The 25,988-nt window shown below is 45.9% G+C and overlaps 1 protein-coding gene and 1 long non-coding RNA gene across 11 annotated transcripts in view; one reads left to right on the forward strand and one right to left on the reverse strand.

The window, feature by feature from the left end:
- Positions 1 to 25,988, forward strand: part of LOC111255482 (band 7 protein AGAP004871-like) — a 376,186-nt gene that overhangs the window by 183,941 nt on the left and 166,257 nt on the right. The window lies entirely within an intron of this gene.
- Positions 1 to 25,988, reverse strand: part of LOC147758190 (uncharacterized) — a 63,291-nt gene that overhangs the window by 35,176 nt on the left and 2,127 nt on the right. The window contains exons 2-4 of the long non-coding RNA XR_015317585.1: positions 13,491 to 24,604; positions 7,408 to 8,341; positions 6,767 to 7,302 (exon numbers count right to left, since the gene is read on the reverse strand). This is a non-coding gene — a long non-coding RNA (uncharacterized LOC147758190). The remainder of the gene's footprint in view (positions 1 to 6,766; positions 7,303 to 7,407; positions 8,342 to 13,490; positions 24,605 to 25,988) is intronic.

A 25,988-nucleotide genomic window follows, 5' to 3' on the forward strand; every position in this document is an offset into this window, starting at 1 on the left:
GAGGCTTACTTAGCGAATGTATAGCCAGTAGAAGGTCTCTTCGCAAAAGCTTGTAAAGCTAGCAAAACGATAACCTGAAGGCGGCACAACCAAGTTGGCTGTGTTATTAAGGAGTTTCACTTAACCGATTTCGTATGTAGAACCTATTCTATTTTAACGTTTGGCCAGCCATTCGTTGATTCGTCCAGTGAGTCAGCTTACATTTGTTTCGTTTTCGTTTCAACGGGATTACTGTTCCGTACCGTACGGGCACTGACCGATGCGATCACCCACTTAACATAGTTTCAAGAGCCCTTTCTTTTTTGGCCCCCAGTTCTATTTCAACCGAAGTATTAGCACAACGAGGGGCTGATGACCGTCCTGACTGGCCGGTTACCCTGAGATTTTGTGCGAATCTGAGCTCTGCTCGTCTCTTGCTCTCTACCCCACTACCAGTCATTCCGTCCTGGACATCATCAAGGGAGTCCAGAATAGTTTGGTTCGGCGGCCACTAAATAGGACTATCACAGTTATGATTGTAATATATATAACATATCATACTCGGTTCTTTTCCGGTGCCCATCCGGCTTAATATGGAAAGGTCAGTTTGTATTCAGGTGCAAAATTTGAAGAGTGCGACAGAAGGTTACTTCAAAAAGGATCGGAACTTAACGGGCTCACCAAGTAATTTGTTCCGCCGGAACTACTAGCTGATACGTGGCAGTCCTTCTTCTTGAGGTCAGACTGTTCACTTTAGACGAAATTTTGAAAGCTTTCAATCCCCTATTCCTTCCAACAGACCAGAATGATGAAAACGTAAACAGTAGATAATAATAGCCATATATACAAGCGGTGGAACACTTCGTCCCGTTTGAAATCTTTCATATGCGCTAGAGATTTACCCTCAATAACTGTTCTTTTCTAGTTTCGAATCAACTTATTACCTCACTCAAATTAAATGGGCGGGTAGTATTTATTGCAAAACGGGTACAACAATTAATTTGCTTTTTCTCCTGGCCGAAATATCATATATTTAAAATTGTCTTGATATTTTTAAACTCTTTCGTCGACCTATGGCTACTGTAGCTACAGAATGTCCTCTACTCAATAGCTTTTTTGTTTGTTATAACAGCGGTCATTGCTCCGTGCTTTTCCCCTTCGCCTCTAACTTCCATGTTGCTTCGAAATGTTTCAGTTCCGACCGCTTAGCCTTCTCTGACTTGGTCAGATTGAAGGGACAAAGTATTCTTGTTGTTACTGTCCTCGTTGTTGCCGTTGCTGTCAGCGGCTGCAGCAGTACCCGTTCTTCTTTTCTCTGTTCACCGACGGTAGGTCCATTCACGTGCTTGTCTCGTTATGACGTAAGTTGCGTTGGCTTGGCCTGTCGGCCACGAGCCCCTGCAGCTACAACAATGAACAAGCCTTCTCAGGCTCTGTCCCTTCGTCGGCCGTCGCCGAATGCCTCGCCCGCCCGACCAAAGATTGATCGAGATTACGGCGGTCACTGGCTCGGCTCTTGGTTGCTCGATTGCTAAAGCGGACCTGGTTCTATCGCAAGAGGAAATCCTTTGAGTATAACTGGCCAATCAGTTGACGACTCTGAAAAACCCGGCCTGTCTACGCTTCCGAACGAACCACTGGCCTTTAAAGGGCTGACCAAACGGGTAGGCAGGGGGGCTGACGCACCAGCTCGCTGTACGGATGGTCAGTAGTGGTGGCAGTATAGCAGCGCCTTTCGTAGAAACTCGGTTAACAATTGAACTCGCTGTGCTTCTGTATAGTCAGCAGATGAACGGTAGAGACGTTCGTCAGGGCATAGCATCGCCTGCTGGCGGGCAGTAGGCAACCCCAGCGGCACCGCCAGGTGGTGACAACAATGGAGTCCACCTTTTAACAGGAGCAGAGACCTACAAAGTGAGGATGACAACCCATACTCCATAGTTCGCTTAAATTTTTAAACGGTCGAACGCTGCTGTTCGATCAACCGACGCATCGACCAACTCAAAGACGCTTCTTTGCGACAGATAATTACACCACTGAGAGAATGAGGAGGAAAATTGTCCTAGTAAGTATTATTCCCTGAAGGAATCCAAAGAAGACATGACGAAGGAGAAGAAGTTGTAACAAGCGCAGAGATGAACGTTAGCTTTGGTTGGGCAGTCAACTGCTCGACTTGTTGGTTAGCCTCAATCCTTTCGTACTGACTAACGAACGGAGTAGGCAGCAGGACTGTCATCCAAAGCAGTATCGGCTGCAGCTCCACACGATTCGCATGCCAAGGCATTGGTGGGCTGACCAATGCTATGGGCGATGGTGCAGGCCTATTTGTAGCAGCTGCAGCAAAGCTGATGGAGCACGAAACGACTGAGAAAGCAGAGTCATGGCGTCTGTGTTGGCTGCCACGATAAAACGGGGTCGGACTCGTCGTGTTAACCTTTCTTTGTTGGGTTTCACAAGCGGCTCTAGGCCTATATAGTCTTCTAGATGACTAGCTAGCGACGATCTTCGCTGGTAAAACGATGACAGCTCACCAACAATCCGAAGAAGCTGCAGCTGAACAAAGCGCCAAAGCTATTTAGTAGTCAATTTAGTATCAATACCGCGACACGTCCACTAGCGTCATGCGAGCAATAAGCCAGAGAAAGCCTGATAACTGGAACTAAGGTTTCCAGAAAACAGGTCCGAACCTTTCAAGCCGCAGTAACTGGACTTCAATTCTGTTGGCCGCTTTCTTCACTGGCAGTAATCCACTTGAAAAAGCCTGCCCTTCCACTTGAAAAAGTGGAAGGGCAGGCTGTTATGCCGCAAAGTCGCCTTACAACAGGCCAAAGCACATCCTGTGCTCTAGCGTTTCAGTGACCGTCATTATTGTTGCTACAGCTGTTATTCTAACAAGAGCCGGACTAACTGTTCAACAAAAGACTGACTGCCAGCGTTTCGCTTTGGCTATTTGCTTTTCTAGCCGTCATTTTTGACGTTAGAGGAAACGGTAAGGTGCATGCGGAGTGAACGAAGATAAACACTTGTAACAGCAAGTCTGACTAGCTGGTATAGCCATATTTATACGTGCTAAACACGGCTATCTATTTCATATATATTACCATAAATGGTATATATGTACATATGCATTGAAGCGCTTCTAATACCAGCGAAGCATTCAAGCATGCTTTTTCCTAGGTCCTAAATGTAGGCTGTATTCCAAGTACTTGGTCTAATACACGTTCTAAGGAATGCTCTTGTGTTGTTACATAACAAAAATACAGGCCAATCAAAGGCCAACGTATCCGTAACCACTTTCCGAACACTTCGCTCTTTAAATTTAACAAGCGTTGTGCCACAATCACTACGCGATATCTCAACTTATCTAAGTGTAACACCGCAGAGCATGAGGAAGTGGATCGTGTCTTTGGTCTTTCGTCCAAACTGAAAGATGCCTTTCGAAAATCAACGTAGTAACCTAAACAGCAGGTGCACGCAAATATACCACTTTGTGTGGATTCCGACTCGTGGTAATGAAGGAGCTTGCGAAAAGGCACATTCTGGCCGGAGAGAATAAGGTCGGATCGTTAAAGGGAGGAAAACAGCTCAGAGGGAATGCGGGTTGATCGCTGGCTTTTAAAGCAGACGCGTTTGGTAAGATAACGACAATCGGGACAGCGGCGAACACAGGAGTTCAAGCTGGCAAGTCCGTTGGGGCCCACCGGTGGCTCGTTTATCATAATTTGTGAAATAAGATGGAACTCAAATTGCACACTTTCACCACGTCCTCATTTCGTTGTGGCCGCTTGAGACCATCGTGGAGCCTTCTAACGAACCAGTCGAATCAACTGACCAACTAAGAGCGGTTAGAAGACAGTGCCCGTCTAAGTTCTCCCATGCGACACAACGCTAGTGGATGAGTGGGGCAAAGAAGTTTGCGTCTGCCATGAAGAGTGAGTCGTGTGGAAGCCGTTGCATATTGCATTACATTTTTTAGATCGTCATGCACTAGAGAAACCAGGCTGTTAATTAGTATTGGGTGAGCTTTGCTCGAGTTTAAAGCAACTTGGAGACCTAAGTGTACCCCATAACAGCGTTAATACTCACTGCGGTAAAGGTGTAATGTTATAGCTTGGATTTCTTTTTTGAATCATTTACTTTTTTTCTTTTAATTCAAGGGTTATTTCAATCAAGTCCACTAACTACCATATGATATCAGCATAACCCATTATCAGTGTACGTCATTAAAAATTAAGCTGCTTCATATTATATCATGCGACTTTTAATCTCGGCAAGCTAATATTGACAGAAATTCTTTTTGACAGAAGCCGTTTTCATTGATTTGCTAGATCAACTATAGCTAACCGAGGAGGGAGATTACTGAGCGCGATCGTTCAACACGACGCTTGTCAACGACTGGATGATCACGAATCAAGGTTCCACGCGCGCTTTTCAAAACTTCCTGGCAGCTTATCATTTTACCATTTTCGTCAGACACACGGTTGCGCCGACTTCGTCTATAAAAAAGGGACTCCCAGTCTAGCTCTGTTTCCCGCGCATGCCGAGCATCTGAGGTCTCGCTATTCCATGTTCGTTCACGCTACGTTACCGACAATATTGTCGTCATCATTGATATTGTCTACCTATACGAGAATGATAACGTAGAACTAGCTAGCTATCATACCCTTATCGGCTTCTGTTTCAACTGCTAGAAGAATGGAACGTTAACAGAGGTAGTCTAAGTACCGATAAGTGCAGTTATTCTACAATGAGAGGTGTGATTAACCCCAACAGCGATCAGCGTTTATCGGTCGAAAAGAATTTGGTGGTCGGTTTTTGCTCGGTTCTCCTGAGCGCTACTGCCGTCGACCTAAGAGTCCAGCGTGCCTCTCGATGTAAGATGTCCAAGTTTCATCCGGCGCTGTCGCTGCCGCCACTGGCTTCAGAAATGTCGAGACGAAACAGTATCCCTTGGTCAACCTTTCATCTTCTGTTCCTCGTGTCCCAAACCCCCCCTTCTTTTTTACTTGGCCTCGCAGGAGCAGTTAGGCGTACCGGCGTGCAGCGTCAGCCCATTGCACCCATGGCGTCATGAACAGCTAACTCAGGTAGTAAGTGCCACTTTTTCTTCGGCGCGCTGCAAGGTATGTGGGTAGACGCCTCAGCGCAAACGTCTCTAGGCTAGCAGTAAAAGGATGGTAGCGGGTCGTTTACATCGTGGTTATTGTTGTTGATTGTTCTGCTATTATAATTATTGTTGTTGTTGTTATTACTGTTGCTCTTCGCTGTCGTCGCCGAAGACTCCGTCTTCTGCCGAATTTTCTTCGTTTTTTATCAGTGATCTGTGGCGATTACTGCACGAGAAGACAGTGTCGTCTGTGCGTGGCCGGCGAACGAACCCCACTGATAGTGGAAAAATTTAAGGAATTTAATTCAAGGTGTTGGTAAAGGCATCCTCGTTCCCTCTTGATCGAGAGGGTGGCAGCCGGAAGCGACTGTGGCGACTTTTCGGAGCACCGTTATAACTTAGAGCGTACGGAAGCTAGGCGCGAGCCACCTTGAGCCGCGTTACTGGCGCTGTTACCGTCATCGGACCAGTTGGAACGCAAGAAGGAGCTTACTGTGGCCTTTGCTGCGACTGCCACCGCTTTGTAGACTCCATATAGAATAGACCTCGCTCCTTCCGTTTCGATTACAATTAACTGTCCAAACATCCCGAATACGTATCCGCTAACTAATAGACATACATACATATATAGAAAAACCTGATGTCTTGAGCTTTCCAGCGTTTTCCAACAGGCGCCTCCTTGTGCTTGTTGCTTAGCTGACGCGCAAGATAGTGAATTGCAATTAGAGAATACAGATTAAATGATCAATCATGGCATAGCCGGCGACTGGAACGACGACAGGTCCGAATCGCTTGAAAATTTGTGTATGTATCTTGTGTTATAATAGTATCCTTGCTTTTATCGCTCGACGAAGCGTAGCAAGCATAATCATTGGTAAAAATGAATTTAGTGCTGATAAACTGTTGGTTCATAGTCGCGGTGGAAGTGTTTCTTTTTTACATTCTAATGACCATTCCCAGTGAATCGGTTCATTCATCTATATTGTCTGTCGTTCGCCGCGTCTTCGGTTAGTATTTCAGATGTATGGATGACACCTCGATAGAGGAAGAGCCAATAGCGGACCCGATGATTGAGGAAAAGGATCATGGGGGAAAAAAGGTCCCAGAGTTAATCAAACTAATTAAAAGCATCAGGAAAGCCCTGGGCCCGACGAAGCCTGTAAACCTACATATTTCCACGAATTAGCGTCTACAGAAATAGCATATTTGTGTTAAGCAAGTATGTACAACGTCATCATGTGTTGCCTTTAATTTAACCATCCACAGAACGTCTACTACTGCCATGATCGCCCTTCTATCGCTTCCTCTTTTTAGTTTTATTTATTCTGTCTTCCCCATTAAAGCAGCGAATTATGAGCATCACACAGCAAAAAATGGCAATGATTACCAACATCATTTTGCACAGAGACAAATTCCCAAGCGACAGTCCGTAGTCAGAGGGAGCTTGGCAGCGTCCATCGCATGTTAATTTTTCTCCCACCTCCACAACCAATCGATTGATCGTTCGCGAAAAACGATTTGAAACCCCCCCCCCCCCCCTCTCTCTCTCTCTCATCTTCTTAAACGCCTTTTGACAGATTGGGTGCTGTCTTAGGTCTTGTTCGTTGCTTTTAAAGGCACCCAGGCAAGCTGGATACCCGTCCGAGGACCCGTGGTTTCTACTTGGAAAAAATATCCTACCTTCACGATGCGATCGCTGCTGCTACACGTACACGCACATTAGTGACCATCCTGCTGCTTGCAGCTGCTCCTACCACTGCTGTTACTACGATTGTCTTTCCTCTTCTGCTCAAGTTCTTTTTTCACCTTTTCCCACTCTAGCAATCAATATTTGATCAAAGCGATGCGCTCCATATTTATCCTGCGGCCGGATTGGTGCTTGTGTGGAGCTGCTATCTCCAAAACGACTGTCGCGTGCTTTCTAGTACAGCGCGGGCGGCATGCCGGTCGACGCCGTTAGGCTTGTGAGGAGAGTTAAAAGCTAATACCTTGTTTTTTGCATATTGTATAGAATAGGGAGGAAAAGGATGGCATCATTGGGAACGCTGATCGGCTTCCGGAGAGAAGCTACTGCCGTCAGGCTCCGTACGAAGCACTGACTTGGAAGAGCGGCAATCAGAGTAGCGAGACACGGCAAAACACGAAAAAACCGAATACGAAAACGAGCCACACTCAACGAACGGTAATAGCAGCATCCTCACCACCAGTAGGAGTACCTGAAACGAGTCGCACAGGCTTTCGTTAAGACAGCCCGCCAGACTGTCATAATGCTAGCAAAACTAGCAGCACAACAGCAATAAGAGGTCCACTGATGTACTCACCCATTTAGCAACCGTCTACGCCGTCCCCGCTAGAGGCTAGTGAATCCTGAGTTTCTTTGCTGTTCAGAGAAACGACATGTTCGTGTAGGCTCTGCGTCGCACAGAAAAACCTAACCGCCTCCACTGTGCTTCTCACGTAAGATCTAGTAGGGGCACTCAAGTGGGGAGTCGGAGATCGTGCGATGAAGGAAAAGTCGATGAAGCTGTTGATGTAGTCAAGCTTGTAGACGTAGCAGTAAGAGTGATAAAGTCGATTCAATAAGGCCAGTAAAAAACCTTTGCTGCAACATAATGACTGCAGATGCTGAGAGGCGCAGCAGCTATCGGCTAGCTTTGTCCTAGCAGTGTAAAGCAAGTTGTGCAACTTCAATGGTGAATAAGATTGGCGGAAAGAAGTATTAAAAGGAAAACGTAAAAGACAGCGGCAGCAATATCAGTAGTAGTATCACCCCCTGACGCTAGAAATGGCCTAATGATTTTCGTTCGGAGATCTGAAATCTAAAACAGATCCATCTCAAAGAAAGGGCAAGTTACAATGTCGTTACATCATTTTCTTTTGAATTGATGACAACTAATAACAGCAGCGCTATTTACTTCAGAAAACTAATTGACTAAATTGAATTTGACAACATTCTCATGTAAACAAATACTTATTAAAAACTTCTACTCAACAAAGCCTATAAATATAACTTTAATTTTCTAAGTCGGACCGAACTGCTGTCGAGCATTACCTACACTACCTATCCATGCGACCCGTCCTTTAGAAGGCGTGCTAGCTACGTGTAACGGGAGTATTACCATTACGTAGAGATTTCCAAATTCATTACAGGTTAGCTATTTAAAAGTTTCCATCTTTCCGTCTTTTTATGCCGGCCGCTCTCCCGCATGATGACGTGTGTGGTACATCGTTACCGACGCTCACATACGCAGACACCTACAGACATTGAGAAAGAAGCAGCTATTAGGCGGCATTATTGCGTTGTGAGTATTGTGAGTATAAGTGACTAAAGGAAACGCAGAAGCGGGAAAAAGGTCCTGTACATAAGAGACAAGGATGTGCAAGCGAGTTAAATAGAGAGAGGCTGGCTGCTTCCAGAAGGAAAGGGTCCCTATCGGATACCCGAGGAGCCTTTACATCTTCATTAGCGGAGAAAACAAGAACCCTGGTGAAAATATGAGACAAATGTAACTCAGTCAATTTCACAGGAGACGGGTCTGGAGGAGTCAAAGTACGATATAGAGCCTAAAGCACTGGAAAACAGCTCCTCTCGAGGCGTCAAGGCAAACCATGGCATACGTATAGTAAGCTCGTGATCACAGTCGTCGTCGTCGTCGTCCTTAGGGCCGCTCCCGTAAGCGAGGTTGAGAGGCCGCCGTGCATCTTTAGTTCCTTTGGATGTAACGGCTTCAGTTTCGGGCCCGTTCGCTCTATAATTATGTCGCCGGTTACAAGTAACCAAATAACCATATATGATTACGCCGTATGGACCGCCGCAGGGCCAAGTCAGCGATGTAAAGAGAAGAACACGACGAAAATGGGAAGGTGCGCGCAGGCGAGCAGGGGACATAAATTGATTACTTCCACAACGGATGCCTCGGCGGTCGTTGCCTAAGCGACAGGTACTCCTACCAGTGGTAGCGTTATGAACTTAAACACATGATATGCTGCTGTTACCGGAACTGATGTGTGACAGTAGATATAGGCTGCATGTTCCTCGCCAGTTTCATTGCCATAACTCTCTTTGTGGAGCTGACAGCATCTCTATCGTGTGTGTGTTTCTATTGTTAGTCCCTCTAACCGTTCGTGTGTCCAGGTTATTTTTACTAGGTCTAAATGCCTAGAACTATGCTACGTGCAAACCAGAAAACTAGAGGGCAGGGTGATCTCACATAAATGTTTGATATGTTATATATTCGCCGGCGGGATTTCCTATTTACCATGCGAATTATCAATAGTGTGCAACGTACATTTCCTTTTATGCGGAAAGTATTATTAGTGTTCATATTGATAATTATACGTAATTATATACTTGGCCGTGTCGCGTAGGCATCGAAAGATACTCCGATGATATGAGTTGACAAGTCTGTCAAATACTAATGGACTGAGGCAAAAGTCAATAACGCTACTTTGTTTTGGGCACTGAAACCCACGTCGTCGTTTGGTCTGTGTGTGCGTGTGTTCGACCTTGCGCATTCCCGTGTGCAAGTAGATAGTATAAGTTGAACTGGCTAATTAGGGACTAAGTAACAACACGGCGATAAGAATGACAAAAGCAAACGTTGTTGCAGACCGCGAAGCACTTTGACGGGCCAATAAAGGGTAATACCTGCGACAACCCGTAGAGTAATAATAATACTTAATATAATATATTATATTATAATATAATATAATATAATAATGCTTAAAATAATACCCATAGTACGTATAGTAAATTTCCAATATTTACAGAGTTTCCAGTGTCTGAGTGCGCAAATCATTTGAATATCCTTGCGCAACTAATCAATTAGGCAGATTGCCCAGCCCAGTCCAGTAAAAACGGGGCAGCCACCGGCCGAGCGCAAGCTTCGGCAGCAGGCTGTACAACGTTGCGCAGTCGATCGTCGAACACGAGCCAGGCAGTCTGTTAGTTTCTTGGCTTATGCTGCCGTCTTCGGTGTGGACGCCGTTCTCGGCGGCATTCCAATATTTTGCATAGCCTTTGTCATGCCCCCGTTCATGGACTCCCTGCCAACCTTCTACGAACTTCTTTGGCGGCCCTTTCGTCCGGTGTGAGTTCTATATTTCACTTCTTTTTCGTCGTAGCTTAGCTGTACCGGTCTTCTAGTTGCCCATCTCGAGTTAGCGAATTTGTCTGCATGTTTGGGTTCTTGCATTTGTAAGCGAAATCCCGTTCATTACATGCGGCTGGCGCCACCCACTACCGGCACGGCTGACTGTAAGAAGAATTCAGTGAAGCAATAAGCCTTTCTCTTTACTGTGCCAACTACCCGTACCTTCTTTGATGTGGCATCAGCCGTTACTAGTGCCGCCATCTCTGCTGCTGCTACTTACGCGCCCGTTGCGGTTCTGGTTCAGCCTGGGTGACCGAGTAGCTGGTATCTTCCTTTTGCAGCTCAGAGTACCCATTTCATGCGCGCCTCTCAGTTGATGGTTCAGTCAGTCGACTCCCTAGCAAACGTAGTGCCTCAAGTTACCGTTGTGCAGATGCCCACTGCTATGAAGAAGAGCTCCGCAATGAGCACCCAGTAAGTGGGAGCGGACAGTCGGGACAGGGCTAAACTAACGAAAAATCAACCAACCAGCAGTAATATTGTTTTTGTGTGTGGCAAAGATCGAGAGCTTTCTTTTGTTTCGCCTTTTGCATTCGAGTGAGTTCGCGAGACTGGAACGCTTATCGTCTTTGACTTTGCCGTCTTCCCCATGGTGTATTCGATCTGTAAGGACAGTGATCAGGTCGTGGCAGTCTATGGCGGCTGCGCTACGGTCTCTTTTGCCACAAGCTGCTAAGGCGAAGCGTATGCCACGGATCCATCCGAAGGAGAAAAAAAATGTGTATTGGGTTGGGTAGCCGCTACGTGACGACGATTGCAAAAGCGCCAAGAATTCACGGGTTCTTTAGCTACGGCAGGTACGAAATTCCAGTGGCACAAACTACCTGGATAGACAAATGGAGCTGTTTTTTTTTCTATTTTGTTTGATGACAGAAATTCAATTAGCTGAACATGGGAAGTGCATCGGCATTGGGCGACTACATGTATTTCATGGGTACGATGGTGTGTGTCATATTTGCAGGGGACCAGGCCGATCTCATGCATCCTGCTTGCGTATATTTTTTGACAGGGGAGAAGGCGAAGGAAACGGTACAAAAGCAACAAACAAGGCGTGGGGCAAAGCAGTTAGCAGAAACAGATCCAAGAAAATGCCCCGTCCTTCCGTTTTATGTTACCGTTTAGAAATGGTGTATTCGTAGTCAACATTTGGCGCCCTGTATTGCTTTGGCGTAACAGCCGCTATACCCATTTCTATTGCTTGCTGCTCCTGTGATTTTTATTGGTATGATACCTATTGTGAGAATACATATCTATAGACTTGTGCATGTTGGCTGATTCGGTGGCCATCAGCAGTTCCGAGTGTCGAGTGCAAACTGCTGCGGTCTTGTGTCGTTTGCAGCTTTACGAATATCGGCCGCCTGCTGCTCTTGCTGTACGCGTCAACGCCCTGGGGCGAGACACATCTTTGCCTTTCTCCCTCTCTACCTCTCGCTAGAGCCCGTACACCCTATCTAGATAGCGAGGTAAAGTTCGGCATTATGAACCCGGTGCACACTACCAAATGAAAAACCATGAGAAATCCAACAATTATTTTAAGTCACAAAAGTTACCACATCTTCTGCTGCGACGGATGTATCTGTGAAACAAACGTACCTGGCAAGTATAAAGTAGCAGCAATGATCGAGCTATAAAATAAATATTTTCAGAAGACGCTTTTTACTGGCTAGCTACCGTCTTCGCCTCGCGTCTAAACATCCATTTGTGTTTTAGCACGATTTCGTCGTCGTCAAATATATAGACGCATGTAAATTAGAAAAAGCCGGTGACCCTAATAATAAAATACTTTCAGACAGGACCATGATTCCCTTTTTCTCCCTATTTATGTATGCAAAATCGTAATTACGTCGCAAAAACGATCGAAATGACGATCGTCAATTATCGTTGAGCTTTGCTAGCACTCTAGGGATAAATTCCTTCTGTTTCCTTGATTTGAGTAGCGCTCGCACCTATAGCGAGACGAAATAAATCGCTTATTGCTTATTTGTTAGTCAGTAAGAATTAGTAGTGCCACTCTCTTTCTATGACCTCCTCCCTTGCATACGATAGGATACCCACCAAAGGTGGATAAGTGGACAGAAACTACAAGCATCTGCACTACAATGTTATACTCATAACTCCTCGTCTGTCCACACAACGGACCCCTTTATACCTCTATTGCCCCTTCGCACACATCGTAATAAGAATCGCTAACAGAGGCAACTCCGATAACGGAACCGCAAGGAAGTCGTGTCTGAGAGTGTGTTTAATTGGCTTCTGACGAACCATTTACGGAAGCACGCTACAATGGAAAACCAAATGGATATGGCGGTGATCATCTTCTGCTCCTGCCCTACGACCGTGGTAACTGATTTTCTAGTAGAAATATCATAGCAAATATGAAGCTGACTTCGTTCACTACACTTCTTGGATCAGGGCTCTTTCGCCAAATTTTGCCGCAGGCACCATTTAGATGGTATTGTTATATAGCAGCTAGTGCCATAAGCAAAAAGTGCGAATCGGTAATTTCAATAAAATGAAAGATCGTAAAACAGCTATAGCATAGAGCAGCGTACATTGAATTTCTTTGCCATAACTAGTCCACCAGACGCATTTGTCGTATTCAATTCAATGCCAAGTATGCAGGTTTCTGCTGTTCAAAGCCACGCCTGTTTCCGCTGCTTCAGATCCTCCTGCGGCCGTTGTTCGCGACGGACATCGACCCCAGAAAGTGGTAGGATCTGATGTTTTGACCACCCGTATTTTAGAGCCGTAGACGCTTACAGTCAGTGCCAAATAAAGTTTATTTCACGGTTTTTGGTCCCAGTTTACGTACTACTGGGGCATCAACCCACACGGTAGCGACTATTCAAACCAGAATCCGGATGGTGTCTCCACGTCGCCCCTCATGTCCGCAAAGCGCGCGAGGAAAAGCGGCAGCAATGCCATGTCTAACTTTTATGAGAATTAACGGAGTGCTCAGTTGAAGCTAGCGCCAGTTCAAGCCGTTAATGCTACCGGTATGATTTTGCCGGCTAGCATAGCCAAACGTTGGCAGCAGTCACAGTCGGTACTGCTGGGTCTGCTGGTAGTTAGCTGTACGGTTACTATACGGTGTTCTCGTTGCGGAGCTTACACTGGTAATGCCGGAACCGCTTAGGGAAGGTGCCTATGCTAGTGTTTTAATAGAGGGCGTAGAGAAAGGGAAAGAAAGTGTGAACAAAAGGAGGTGGGTAAAGATCTGGAAACATGGCTCTCGGCGGAAGCGCACTCACCGATGGTCTTTTAAGTGAAGAATCAGATGCCCGCAGCAGCAGCACCAGTCAAACAACGTACAGAAGTGCAGTTCGCGGCAAGCTGCTTCCCGTCACAAAATTCCTTGAGCATTCGCTAGGAATGCCGACTCCCGATTCCCAACATGGATAATAACGACGAGGCTGGCCTTTCTTGTCCCGTCGCTCATCGCCTGAAAAGACTCCTAGCTTCTGTACCGAAAACCCCGAGGCATTCACTTTTTCTTCGTTCTATCGTACTTCCCCTATCGAAAGCTTTCCCCTCTCCCGGCGCGCACCCCACTTCTGAGGCACTTGCCCAGGCCTTATGGGGATTCCAACCTGCGCGAGACTGCTACACTTGTTGCTGATGTATGTTGCTTTTACTGCTGCTTCTGCTGGCTTTGCTCGGCCCTTTTAGTAGTTCCAATGCCGCGCTCGGCTCTGAAAAATCAAAACAGTGACTCGGAACTTGGCTTATTCGTGGAGAATCCTTGACGGACGATACGACCTCTGTATCCGTCCCTTTATTGCAGTACCCCTTCTGCCTATCCCACTATAATATAGCATTCTGTGCATTGAATTGCTGAACCTACCGCTGTTGGTGCCGCTGTCTTGAGCTATGGGAGTAACTCAGTATCCTGTATATAGATAGAGTGAGGAAGAGGACAAAGAAGTTGATCGAAGTTGGCTAACACGGCCTATCTGCTCGGCCCTGTGTGAGGCCGTGTCTGCTTACTGCAGGAAGATACCAAGCGATGGCCCTATTGCATAAATGTCTGTAAAGCACAAGTGCCAGACTCACGAAGACGAGCGAGTCGATTCTGTCAGTGGCTTTGGAAGATTCAGCGGCCGACCAGCGAATGGGGGCTCAATCCTGGGCCACTGGCAACACCAGCACAAACAGAACTGTGCGAGAAGGCGCTACTACTACAGCTGTTGTTGCGTTCAAATGGAGACAGCTTGCACGCATCGAATCATCGACGTGGCTGGATTTTGTGCCGTTTCCGTTCCTGGCGGAGTCCTGCCACGACAGAGCATATGATGTTACCTCGCATGTTTAAATGTGGCTTGCTGAAGCAGTCATGGCTTTAGTGGTAGAATTGATGGCTGTTAGTTGGACTGTAAGATCATATCGAAGTGGGTAGAAGTAGCAAAGCAATATAATTCAGTAGGTGACCCTGCTGCCACTCGACTTCTCTCTCAGTGTCCCTTTACGTCTTGTCCTGTTGAGAGGGAGCCTGCCTTGCTCGCTACTGGCCTTCTCGCCGCCGCTACATTACTGCTAGGACTGCGCCTCGGTCACTCATAGCTTGGCCGGTCTCTTTTATGTCAGACGGTCGTCCGACTACGTGTTTTTAACTTGAGTAAGTGGTCTTTCTCCGGTGTATTACAGCCCGCTGTCGATTGAACGTCTAAAGATTGCAAAGTAAGTTACACAAGTCGCGTATGAAGCCCGCCTTCTTTTTGCTAGCATACCTTCACGCGAAGCCGAGTGTCTGTATAAGAATCTTGTACAATCAGAATCTGTTAGCAGTTGGCTCGATTTTGAGAAGACAGGTAAAAGGCCTCGCATCCTTTAGGATAAAGGTTCGCTGGACAAAGTTTATTAAAATTAACTCAGCCGAAGTATGCATATGTGTGTATTAACATAAGTTTTAAGGAACGTACAGAGCTCTGTGTTTGAAGCAAATTCATTAGTGAGCGTCACCGGACAAATGGCATACGAACGATAATTAATTCGGGATATTCGAATACGGTATTCTACTGCTGCACGTTGGTCATTTGTCTTTCGCATACAGTATTATTATTATTATTGCCGTTGTAAATATCAATACATACAAACAAACTACGTCCAAACCATAACTTTTACAAGGCATTACTATTGAGTTCGATTGCACTCGTAAACAATAGTCAATACCGAAATCTGGTCTGATATTTACACGCATCGAACTCAGGTATCAGGATTCGTCCTATGAGAACGACTTGGTTTGTGTTCTTTTTTTTTTTTTCAAGTAGAAACAAGGTAATATTTTGCATAACGCAGTCTTGATTTTCTTTGACGTGAAAACTACACAATCGACAGTTACTTTACGTCGTTTCAGCTTTTGTGTCAAAAATGACGACGCCGAGGCCGATCGGCTAGCTGGGAGTCAACGTAAGGCAAATCTTTTCTACGTCATTTCGTCGTTGCTACGTTCGCCCTCGGCTACGGCAATAAAAATAGCTTTACAGCCAGCCTCACCGTACTGAATGCGCCAAAAACGGGCACATTCTGTCACCTATCTTCTTCTGGGCAGGAAGTAGGCTGGTACGCTTGAGAAAAGTATGTGAAGAAAAGAACAAACCAACGGACAAGCGCAGGAACTCTTCCGTTAGCCTGCAGTCCAACTGCGTTTTGGCAGATCCCTAGGGTGCGCTTGGCTAAACAGGGGTCTCTTCAGAGGCTTTTCTTTGCCCCGTACTACCCTTCATCGTTGCTACAAGTCTTCGTTATTACTACTGATGGTTCTTTCGTTGGTCATACTGGTGTCAGGATTCAGTAGGTGAACAGTCAGCATACTCGTAGGACAGCCCTCAGGGTCAGTGGACAACAAACGCGTTATGATGGAAACAGGACCAGTTTCAGGGGTGAGGCAGGCCTACCCACGGCCCTATACAGAGATTTCGCCTTAGGTTTCGTCGCCCTTCCTTCCATCTATCCGCGCGCTTTGCTGGCGTTCACAAGGCCAAGAAATGTAGGCAGGTGGCAGGATCAGCTGCGACGGGGCGGTGGTACCGCTGGAGATGGCACGAACAAAAAAAGAGGACATTCTTCTCTTTCACTGTTTGCAACCGCCCCCAGGGGAGAACCTCTAAGACACAAATTACCGCCCATTCATCATGTTTATACAGTCTGTATTGCCGTCGCTAAAGAAGGAACGGGTAGGGACCAGGGCTGAGGTTGAGCTAGATCGGGCAAAGTCAGGGGCAAGTCAGCGTCAATGGCAGCAACGTGGAGAACGTCGCCGACGTCACCACCGCTCAATCCAGAAGCGTCCCGCGTCCCAGTGCCGTTGTAAAGAATGGCACAGTTCTTTTCTGGAAGCGACAGTAGTAGTAGTAGTAGTAGTAACAGCCTTTGTCTTTGTTGCTCCGCAGGTGACAACTTCTATATGTATACTTGGTTTTCGAAAATATATTAACAATTTTTCTAGCGAAGATGCTTTAAAGTCACAAATCTCGGGTAATGTAGGTCGCACGATTTTAGTGTTCTTTAAAAACTGAGGTTTGGTAGAGTAGTCAATGTGCTGAAGTCCTTGGACCGCCTATTTTCGGACTTAAAATACCGCGCCTTAAGGATAGCTGAGCTTTCTTCTATTATTTATTTTAGAACTTTATTACGATAAAGGCACAAATGTTGCAAGATTATTAAAAAAAATGCTGATATTTATAATTGAGATGCATCATTTGGCCCGAAGGTATATGTATAATTTGTTCTGGACATCTAGGACATGCTCCTCCTTATGGTTGATCTATTACGGAAAAAATTGAAATTATTGCGGAAGTTAACAATAGGCTAGCGCTTGAGTAGCCATGATATCGATCAAAAATAGCTTCAACCGAACAATTTTAAACCATTTGGAGAACGCTAGCTACAAAAATTCATTACTAATAAACAAAGAATTTTCTTGACGGTAAATTTACGACCGCAACTCTACAAAAGCGTACCGAGATCGAGATCTTTAATACAGTTGATCATGGATGATAGAGAAGTGTATTACACACAATAACAATGAAAGAGAAACACTGAACAAATGTACTCCAATCTGTGGCAAAGCCCAGAGTAATTTCGAAGAAGGTGATCCTATGGGTTTGGTGAAAATGGAACAGATCCGTAGGATGGAGTTGCTGCCGCCTGGAAGAGAATAACTGCTTTGGATCTCTACAACAATTAATAATAAGATCACAACAAGTCATTACAAAAAAGAGTGAGCAGGCAAATCGTTGTTTTCCACCATGACAATGTCAGATCATATATGTATTGTTACTCGGAAAAAATCGAGAGAACCAGGGTGGAAAACTTCAACGTGCCTACCGTATAGCTTATCTTGCGCCGTCAGACTATAATTTTCTTTCTGTCTTTACAGAACTCGCTTGATGAGGTTCATTTAGTTTCAATGACGGGAGGCTGGAATCGATCAATTTAAGATTCGTTCAAAAGAAGTACAGTGATGAGATTATAGTTTTAGCGGAAAAAATGTGATAGGCTATCAATTAATTAAGTAGCGAATTTTCATTTTCGGATTGAAAACGTGGACTTTTTTTTGACGACGTAGTGTACATACGTGTGTGTGTGTGTGTGTGTGTAAATATAAGCTTCCGAGGTGAAGTTCCTTCATGTCCTATCAGCGTTTTAGCGGTGGTAGTCGTGTTCGTTGCTGTTTCATTGTTGCAACGGGTGGGGCTGCGTGCGTGGTACACGTACGAAAGTGGGAGAAGAAACACTTGAGTCTTAAATGTTGAAGGAATACCAAACGACGATGCAAACAGACGACGTAGGAATTGAATCACGCACGTGGTAAGATCTCTGCGAAAAACACCGCGACAACGAGAGAAACAGCAAAAAACGAATTAGGAGGGAGTGGTAGCATCAGCAGTACAAACTGCTGACACTGCTATCGTTGCAGAGAATTCGAGGAAATCGATGACGGCGTCGTCGTCGAAATGAGAAGTGTTACGCCTGTTGTAATGTTTTTGTTTTTTTTAGTTTTTACGTTCTGTCGGATGTACCCCATTTGCTTTCTTCGAACATTATTCATCGTAAGCGATCATAACTCTAAAACGGGTGAACCGTCTCTTGGAACCAGTAAAGCATAATATAGTAGTATAATGCGGCACTAGCTACGTAGCAAATGAGACAAAAGAAAAATACTGTATGGCAGGGTAACGCGTGTGTGCACGTAGACGACAAAATTATTTGCATCGAACGAGGGACGGATATACGCACGAGAAGCTGAGCAAAGTTAAGGCAATCTGCTTATCATTGTTAGCCAGCCAGTTAGGTTACTATAGGTGGAAGTGAATTGCACTCGAAGCTTCGGCCTTAGCTAGTTTTCGCCTATGTAGCAAAAACGAGGGAGTGATGCGCTGCACAATAGAGAGCGGAGCAGCGCCAGCGGATTCCTGCTCTTAGGGAGTATGACATCGGAATCCAGGTCGCAGTCCTAGCGACTGATGGCAGCAGTGGTCCATGAAGCAGGCGATGAACTCGGACGGCTTGTGAAGTTTGGAAGAAATTGGACCACGTAGGTTGTTCACGAAAGCACCGGAAACGAACGGGTCTATAGTGCGGTGTCGTGTCAAGACAATGGTTCCTTAAAATTGTTCCTAAGTAATGTCACGTCTATCCTGTCAACGATGGTCCACCAAAAGAAATGGCTTTGAATAAACAAATGAATTTCTGCTCTTCGCTTAACAGCGCTCACGACGACAATAATACAAAAATGGGGTTCTCATTAAAAAAGTCCATCTAACTGCGCCTTTCTTAGGGAGACACTTCCAGAAAATTCTCAACTCGTAATACTCCGCTGCACAGTTCTCATCGCAAATGAATCCATTGTTTCGTGCAGAAGTCTTGATACTTATCTAATTGCCTAGCAGTCGGCGGTACCAGGTTTATCATCGGTGCACATACATACAACGATGGGCTGCCCCTTATCGCGCTGACTGGTTCATGCTCAATTTGGATGGACTGACTACATCTGCAGATGGAGTTCCTTCTACTGTAGGACCTGCTACTAGAACGTATGCTCTGAGTGAACTGTTATAAACGGGATGGACCAGTGATTTCTGGTGTGCGTCCTTCATATTTCTCTACGCTCGTTAACTTTGCAAAGCTTCACGTTGCTGCTGTTCAAACGACTATCGTGTCTGTTACTTGTGCTGCAATGCTCTGGAAAATTGCAACTGTCGTTTCATTCACATCGTAGTGCACGCGGGCAGGGGACAAGTTATGCAGCAGAGAAGGAAAGGTACTCTCCTTGTGCACGAAGAACCCGCAGATACCCGGCGAACAAGAAAGGAGAACGCTTTGAGGTTTCCTTATTTCTATCTTCCTCATTTTTGCCTTATAATCCGCGCCTACTTTAGCATCTTTTCCTGCGGCCCGGCATAATTTGACCCTATCTGACTTCGACCCAAATCCCAAAGTTTGCTGTGTTCAGCATGTTCAGACCAAGACCCAATCGTCGCCATTTGATATAACTGTCAGTATCAAATGGAGTGCATTGTCTTGAAGCAAACAGTCTATTCTGTTAGGTGCAGAGCCATTACCGGCCTAGCTTTTCTCAGATGTCAGGAGGTAAAGGGGAAGGCGCGGTTGGGCAGTTAGCATGTTTATCGCTTTTCTAAAGAATGGCGAAGGTAACTAAGCAGCCTACAGCGTCCCGGAGTTCTCACCTAGGGTCGATCACTCGGTACAAGCTAACGTAGAGAGAAGAACGGCGACCCGCCAAATGCTGGCCTGTCAAAGTTACGGCGCGCGATTTTATAATATTTTATGTAGCATTAAAATGGTCATGGTTAACATCGAAACGTTTACCACGATCACCAGCCCTGGGACAAAGAACGCTACCATTGGTTTGCACACGTTAGCTTCACGTGGTCTTCGTTGTTCGTTGATTCGTACTGTCCGCGCCGTTGTTACATCACCCCAATTCTAATTAAAACTATCGCCAACAACTTGCTGACAGAGCGTGCAACTGTGAACAGGTTAACGTTGTGTCTTCGCATTGATGTCGGGTTCAGCTTGGCATTGGGTTTACAGTTGGTGTGAACGTGATGGTATCTGCTGAAGTACGAGCTAGGTTCCCAGGCTCGTTTCGGTCTCCAAGCTTCATAGCAGAGCAAGCGTATCTGGGCGCTAGCAAATTCGGAGACTCTAGCGGCTTATGCCCCTCAGTTCGCTCCTTTTCGTAAATGAACGGTGCTCTGCTGATACGGGAATGCATTACTGCCTTACAGCAGTATGATCACTGCAAAGATATATTCAGTTGGCGTTTTTTTTTCCTATATTTCTGTTTTACTATGTTTCACATAAGTGTCGCGCATATTTTTTGGTTTATTTTCGGCGGCGACTGTTAATCCAGTTTAGACGTTTCCCGTGAATGAGTAGAGTCCCACAAAGTGCTCGCCAATGCTGATAATTATCCCCTGCCACCGTAGAGATCCAAGCCACTCAGATCACTGAGACAGCGTTAACAATGGCCTCTGAGTTTACTAACCGCAGAAACTTGGCCCATACGCAAGTACTGACCGTACCAGCAACAATCAGTGACAATAAAATTAAGGGTTGCTAGCTACGGTCACAACCATTACCAGCACCTCCGGCTAGCTAAATCAGGTCCATACATGTCTGAACGTCACTGCCAGGGGCTCCCTAACCGATAATCGAGGGCTTGGAAGCTGCCCCGCAAGTTCGTGATTCCGGATTCCGTTCACTTCGCATCGCTCTGGCTCATGGTCATGCACTAAGCACTTGCGCGTTAAAGGCTGCTGTGGCTATACACGTAATTAAATGTGGCCTTCCGCAATGGGCGCATTACTGACTCTCGATCGCATTGTACAGTTGCTGTCAAACGATTCGGATGCGTACAGCAAAAAAGGATATCAGTATACAAGGATTGTTCTTAACGGCGTTGGCAATTGTAGAATGACCCTTTGACGAGCGAAGTATCAATGGAATCTTTGCTGGTTTAGGGTACGATACAAAGAGTGATTTTTTTTTTTATTTCAGATGACCCACACAGAATTTCATCTATACATCTGGTGGTCTGGGGCTGAAGTGTACGCGAAAAAAGAGTTTAGAGCCACAATTTTGAAATTTAGAGGTTTACTGGAAATATATATGCAAATGCTGCGAACAAGCATATCTATTTCGTTTTCGCTGTCCTTTTTCTCGATGTATATACATGAGGACACGGAATATGTGCAGGCCGATTTCAGGACACCTTAGAAATATTGTGTTGCTTTCAAACTAAGATATGCTTTACGTGACTAACGCTTATACGCTGTACAAAGATCTAAAGCTTTTTAGTGCCCTGCCCTTTTACAAGCAAAATGATGCTTTCTTGAAAGATCCAAACCCTAAGGGCTAAGACGACGTCAGCTGATGGAAGTGCTGCTGTACATAAAAGCACTGCAGGCAAACGAGCTACGGAGAGAGAATCGATCTAATGCATTGTATTATTCTTCATCGTACACTCGTATACAACGGCGCCTACTACTTTGGATGCTAAAACTTTGCACGAAAATAACTCCCTTACTATAGCGATATCACGAAAGCCTCGGCAATTTATCCGAGTCGCCGGACACCGGATAAAGTCGTCGGATTGCTAGTAGCAGTAGAGGCCGGACTCAGGCCGCGCAGAGCATCCGCTGTTTAGATCGATGTGTTGCTAAAAGAAACTGAAAAGAAGGACGATGAGGGTGGAAATAGGGAAAACAGGCTCACTCCTTTGCATCTTCGTCTGCCGGGTGAGAGCACAATCTAACGTGACTTTATGCTGTGGAACACCACGCGCTTTCGAAGCGTCGAAGGGAAAACGAGAAGAGAGTAAGCGGGATGTGTCGCGGACTCCTAACGTCGGCCGAGAACCGACCGACTAAAGGACCGACGAGCCTGCGGAGATAGTAAGTTCGTAGAATACAGAAAAACCTTCCTCGAGCTGGCGCTCACGGCCCATCGTCCACTGCTTGGTGCTCCGGTGCATTTCTTTCGACGGCTGAACGCGCGGAGTCCAGCTGAGTAGCAGGTAGTCGAGCCTGCGAGTCCTATCGAGGCCGGGGCCTAGGCTGCTGCCACACCTTTCCGGCGCAGATACTCGCTGCTACTGCTAGCGTGCGCCACTATTTTCTGTTTAGATTTCTTTCTTGGCACCTGGCAACACAAACTTACCTCGTTTTTGTGCTGCCTAAAAACGAGCTCGCCCCACCACAGCAGCAGCAGTTAGCCCTTTTTTTCACCCCTTTTCTTTCTTTCTGTCACTTACGCAAACGTCCTGCTTTTCCTAGTGCCGACGTTAGTGCCAGTCAATACCGCGCTGTCGCAGCAGACTTGCTGAGAGCAATAAGAGCAGCCAGCTACGTTTCTTAGTTCAAACGAGAGCTAGTAGCCAACACGGATGGTTGGCAGGTCCACCAAAGCGCGGCCATACCTCTGTACGTTCTATCGTCGGAGCTTTTTATACATCATCAATGATTTTATATATAACGAAAGAAGTAGCAACCATCTAGCATGCAAACGAAAGCTGTCCAGTTCAGCGGAAAATTGCGACCAGATCCGATGGCAGATGGTAAGGCCAGAATCATGCTAACTTTAGTGAAGTCTCACTGCAGGGCTGAGAAACAAACCTCGTCTTAGGCGTTGATCAGGCCGATGATAATTGCCATTGTTTATACAGGTATCAACAGGAATGCAGGTGTTGCGCACATCCCATGATAATGGTCGGGTGATTCCATGACGAAACAGAGGTAAGACTGTCTGTTTGATTTTGAACTTTGGGCCAGCTCGTGAAGCCTGCGTACGAGTTGTGCTGAAGGGGCTCTCACTATAGGTATATATGATGAGACGGTAGTAGTAAAGGCGCAAAATGGTTACCCTGCCTGGTGTGGATAAATAATGGGAATGGAAGGATGTAGGAAATGTGAGAACGCAAAGACTGGGACTCTGCTAAAGCAGGAAACGCAATAAAGAGATTTACGCTATGATGGGAGAGGAATAAATAAATGAGTGGCACGCCGGCAGCAACGACTGACCACGTAAGGGTCCGCGGCAATGAGTGGACAGTTATAATCAAAGCTCTATGAAATAAGCAGTATTTGTATATTGCCACTGTATGGGGTGAGCAGGCTGGCCGACGGTAGAAGACCTTATCTTTCGCCGCCTCCACTGCCCTTAAAACATCCATCGGGTATCTCGTCTCTTGCATCAGACGAGTTGGCAATGGAGAAAAAAGGCCTTTAGAACGAAGCACTTTAAAACCGAATCTTCTGGGGACGTCTCGCAAAAACGCATGCTACTCCATCGTGAATGAGCGTATGGGGACGTAAAAACGAAGTATCTGCAAGCGACAGGCAGAGCGTTCGTTGTCTTCCGCGCGACAACTACACCTAGAGTGTTACTTGTTGCAGGCTGTTACAGTAACTGAATTTAAGGCTTCCTGCTGTTGACGCTAGGATCCCCCGAAGTTGAACGTGGGCAGGAACGATGGCTGTCGCTAACAGGGGCTGGGCTGGGTTTTGTGATGACGTGGCTATTCTTATTGCCACCCCACCAACGTACAGAATCGGCGCCTGTTAATCCAAAAATATCTTTGTATGGTTTGTATGATTCATTATAATATTGTTATAATCATAATACAACGATGGTCCAACATTCGATGCGGGATTGTTGCAATCCGAAAATCGGCCACGGAGCGTTTCGATAATCTTCATAGATGAAAAGGGTTTGAAAACGTTTTACGGATTGGTTTGCGTTGATGTCCATCGCAGGGAACACCAGTTTTGGAATTGTCACATATAATTTACTGCGATAGAATACAGAATATTTCAGAAGCCCTTCAGGGCAATAGGCGAAAGCGATAAGTAACTAATTTGAAAATTGTTGTTTTCCGTAGTGTACAAAAACATTGCTTTCGGTTCGTTGTTTATGTAATGCAAAATAAGTACAAGTAAGGGTAAGAAGGCGAAGAGCAAATGAATGTAACAAGAAGCATCGACACCCCAGAGCAAAATTGTCATAGCCAATCTTTTACTGCCCTCCACAGCCGTTTCAACGGTTGCTGGCACTGCGAAAACACAAGAAAATGATGGTACGATGCAGCGTAACGCGGTTCTTTTTGCTCCTTGCAACAGCGAGTCTTCTTTCGAGGCCATTGTCGGCGTTATATTGCCTTTCTGCAAATATGAGATACCAGAATATTGCGAATGACATTGCCGATCCCGCCGTCGTGGTTCCCAACCCCCGCGAGAGGGACGGAGACGTATATGATGCCAGGGTCCGGGAAGGACGAAGGAGCGAAATTATATGCAATATCTGCGTATGGCCGAACTAATATGATAACACTTGGCAGTTGCTGAAAACAAAAAAAGAACAACAACCAACTGTTAGACAAATGATAATTGCATGTTTCAACCCATTGACTACGTGCGACCCACCTGCATTTTTACACGCAGAGAAGCCAAGAATAAGGGCAAAGCTTGGGGTGAATGTTTCTGTACATTTTTCCCATTCACTTTGGATATTTCTTTTTTGTATACGAAAGGTGTGTACTAAAATCGAAAGAATTGCAAAAGCACCCAACGACATTACACGGTTCTCTCATCTCGTGTGATGTCTAAGATCAAATTGCCTTTTGCGAGACAGGCCAGCTCCATCGTTCGTTTCCTGGGCTCATTCGCTAAATGGAACTCTGCAACATACGGTCGATACGAACGACACCGCACTTCGCGTAACGGTAATTGTTCAGTAAGTAAGGACATGCTTTGGGCTTTGTAGCAGGAACGAGCTTCCCTCCACTGATTTCGTCATCGTCCTATGGCCCCATCAAAATCGTTGCTTCTGCTGTGTTACACCAACACAGTTAGGCTGTGAAGCTGGCATCTAGTCTAATGCTATTATAATCTCTTTCTCCTTGTTGACCAGCTGCCGGTGGCGGCAGTCTGTTTCTGTAACGCGGTACGTCCATGCACCGTGAACCGAGCGGCAAAGCGATGCAACAACGATGTCGAGTGATCGTGGTAGCGACAGTGGCGTCGGCCTCAGCTAACCACGGTCGGTGTACAAAGGCAGCCAAGCTGATCGAGCGATGCATACACACGCAGAGCATTAGCGGGCAGTCACGAGAGGCTACTGAAGCTGTCACTGCAGTTGAATTTTATTACAGTGTAATTTATTTAATTGCAATCCGTCAACTAGAGGCGCCGTGATTACCGTTGTCTGGCGCTGTTGGCAGGCTGGCGCGAGGGAACGAAGCAATGGAATGGGGTAATAACATGACTTAGATTCGTCGGATACAAACAACATGGACTATTGCAACTGATCTCAGCGTCTCCGTGATAGGAACGACGTACGACACGGCGTCGCGTACCATCGGCATCATGCGGTCAAGCACGGAGAGAACTTCTGGGGTATGTAGAACAAAGGGGTTTATGGATAGGCGTAGGCATCAAAGGCTGCAGTACAGAACAATACTTAATACTATCCGGAACATTGAAGTCCTTAGTTTCTCTCTGTCGTATTGTGCGGCATCTTTGCGTTATTTGATTTGGCCCAAAAGTGTCTCTGTTGTAGAGACATTGCTCATAAAGTCATCGTCGTTTATACGCACCATACTAGAGACGGCTCTAGGCATAGATAGAATCATGTCCAGGGTCGTGGTCCTGACCGGTCGGTCCCAGCGTGCCCCTAGCGAGTTAGCGGTCATGGCGCTGGTGGACTTGCAGACAGCAAGTTAGCAT

The sequence above is a fragment of the Varroa destructor genome, unplaced genomic scaffold, assembly GCF_002443255.2.
Source record: "Varroa destructor unplaced genomic scaffold, Vdes_3.0 BEIS01000001.1, whole genome shotgun sequence".
In the NCBI taxonomy this organism is placed as follows: Eukaryota; Metazoa; Arthropoda; class Arachnida; order Mesostigmata; family Varroidae; genus Varroa; species Varroa destructor.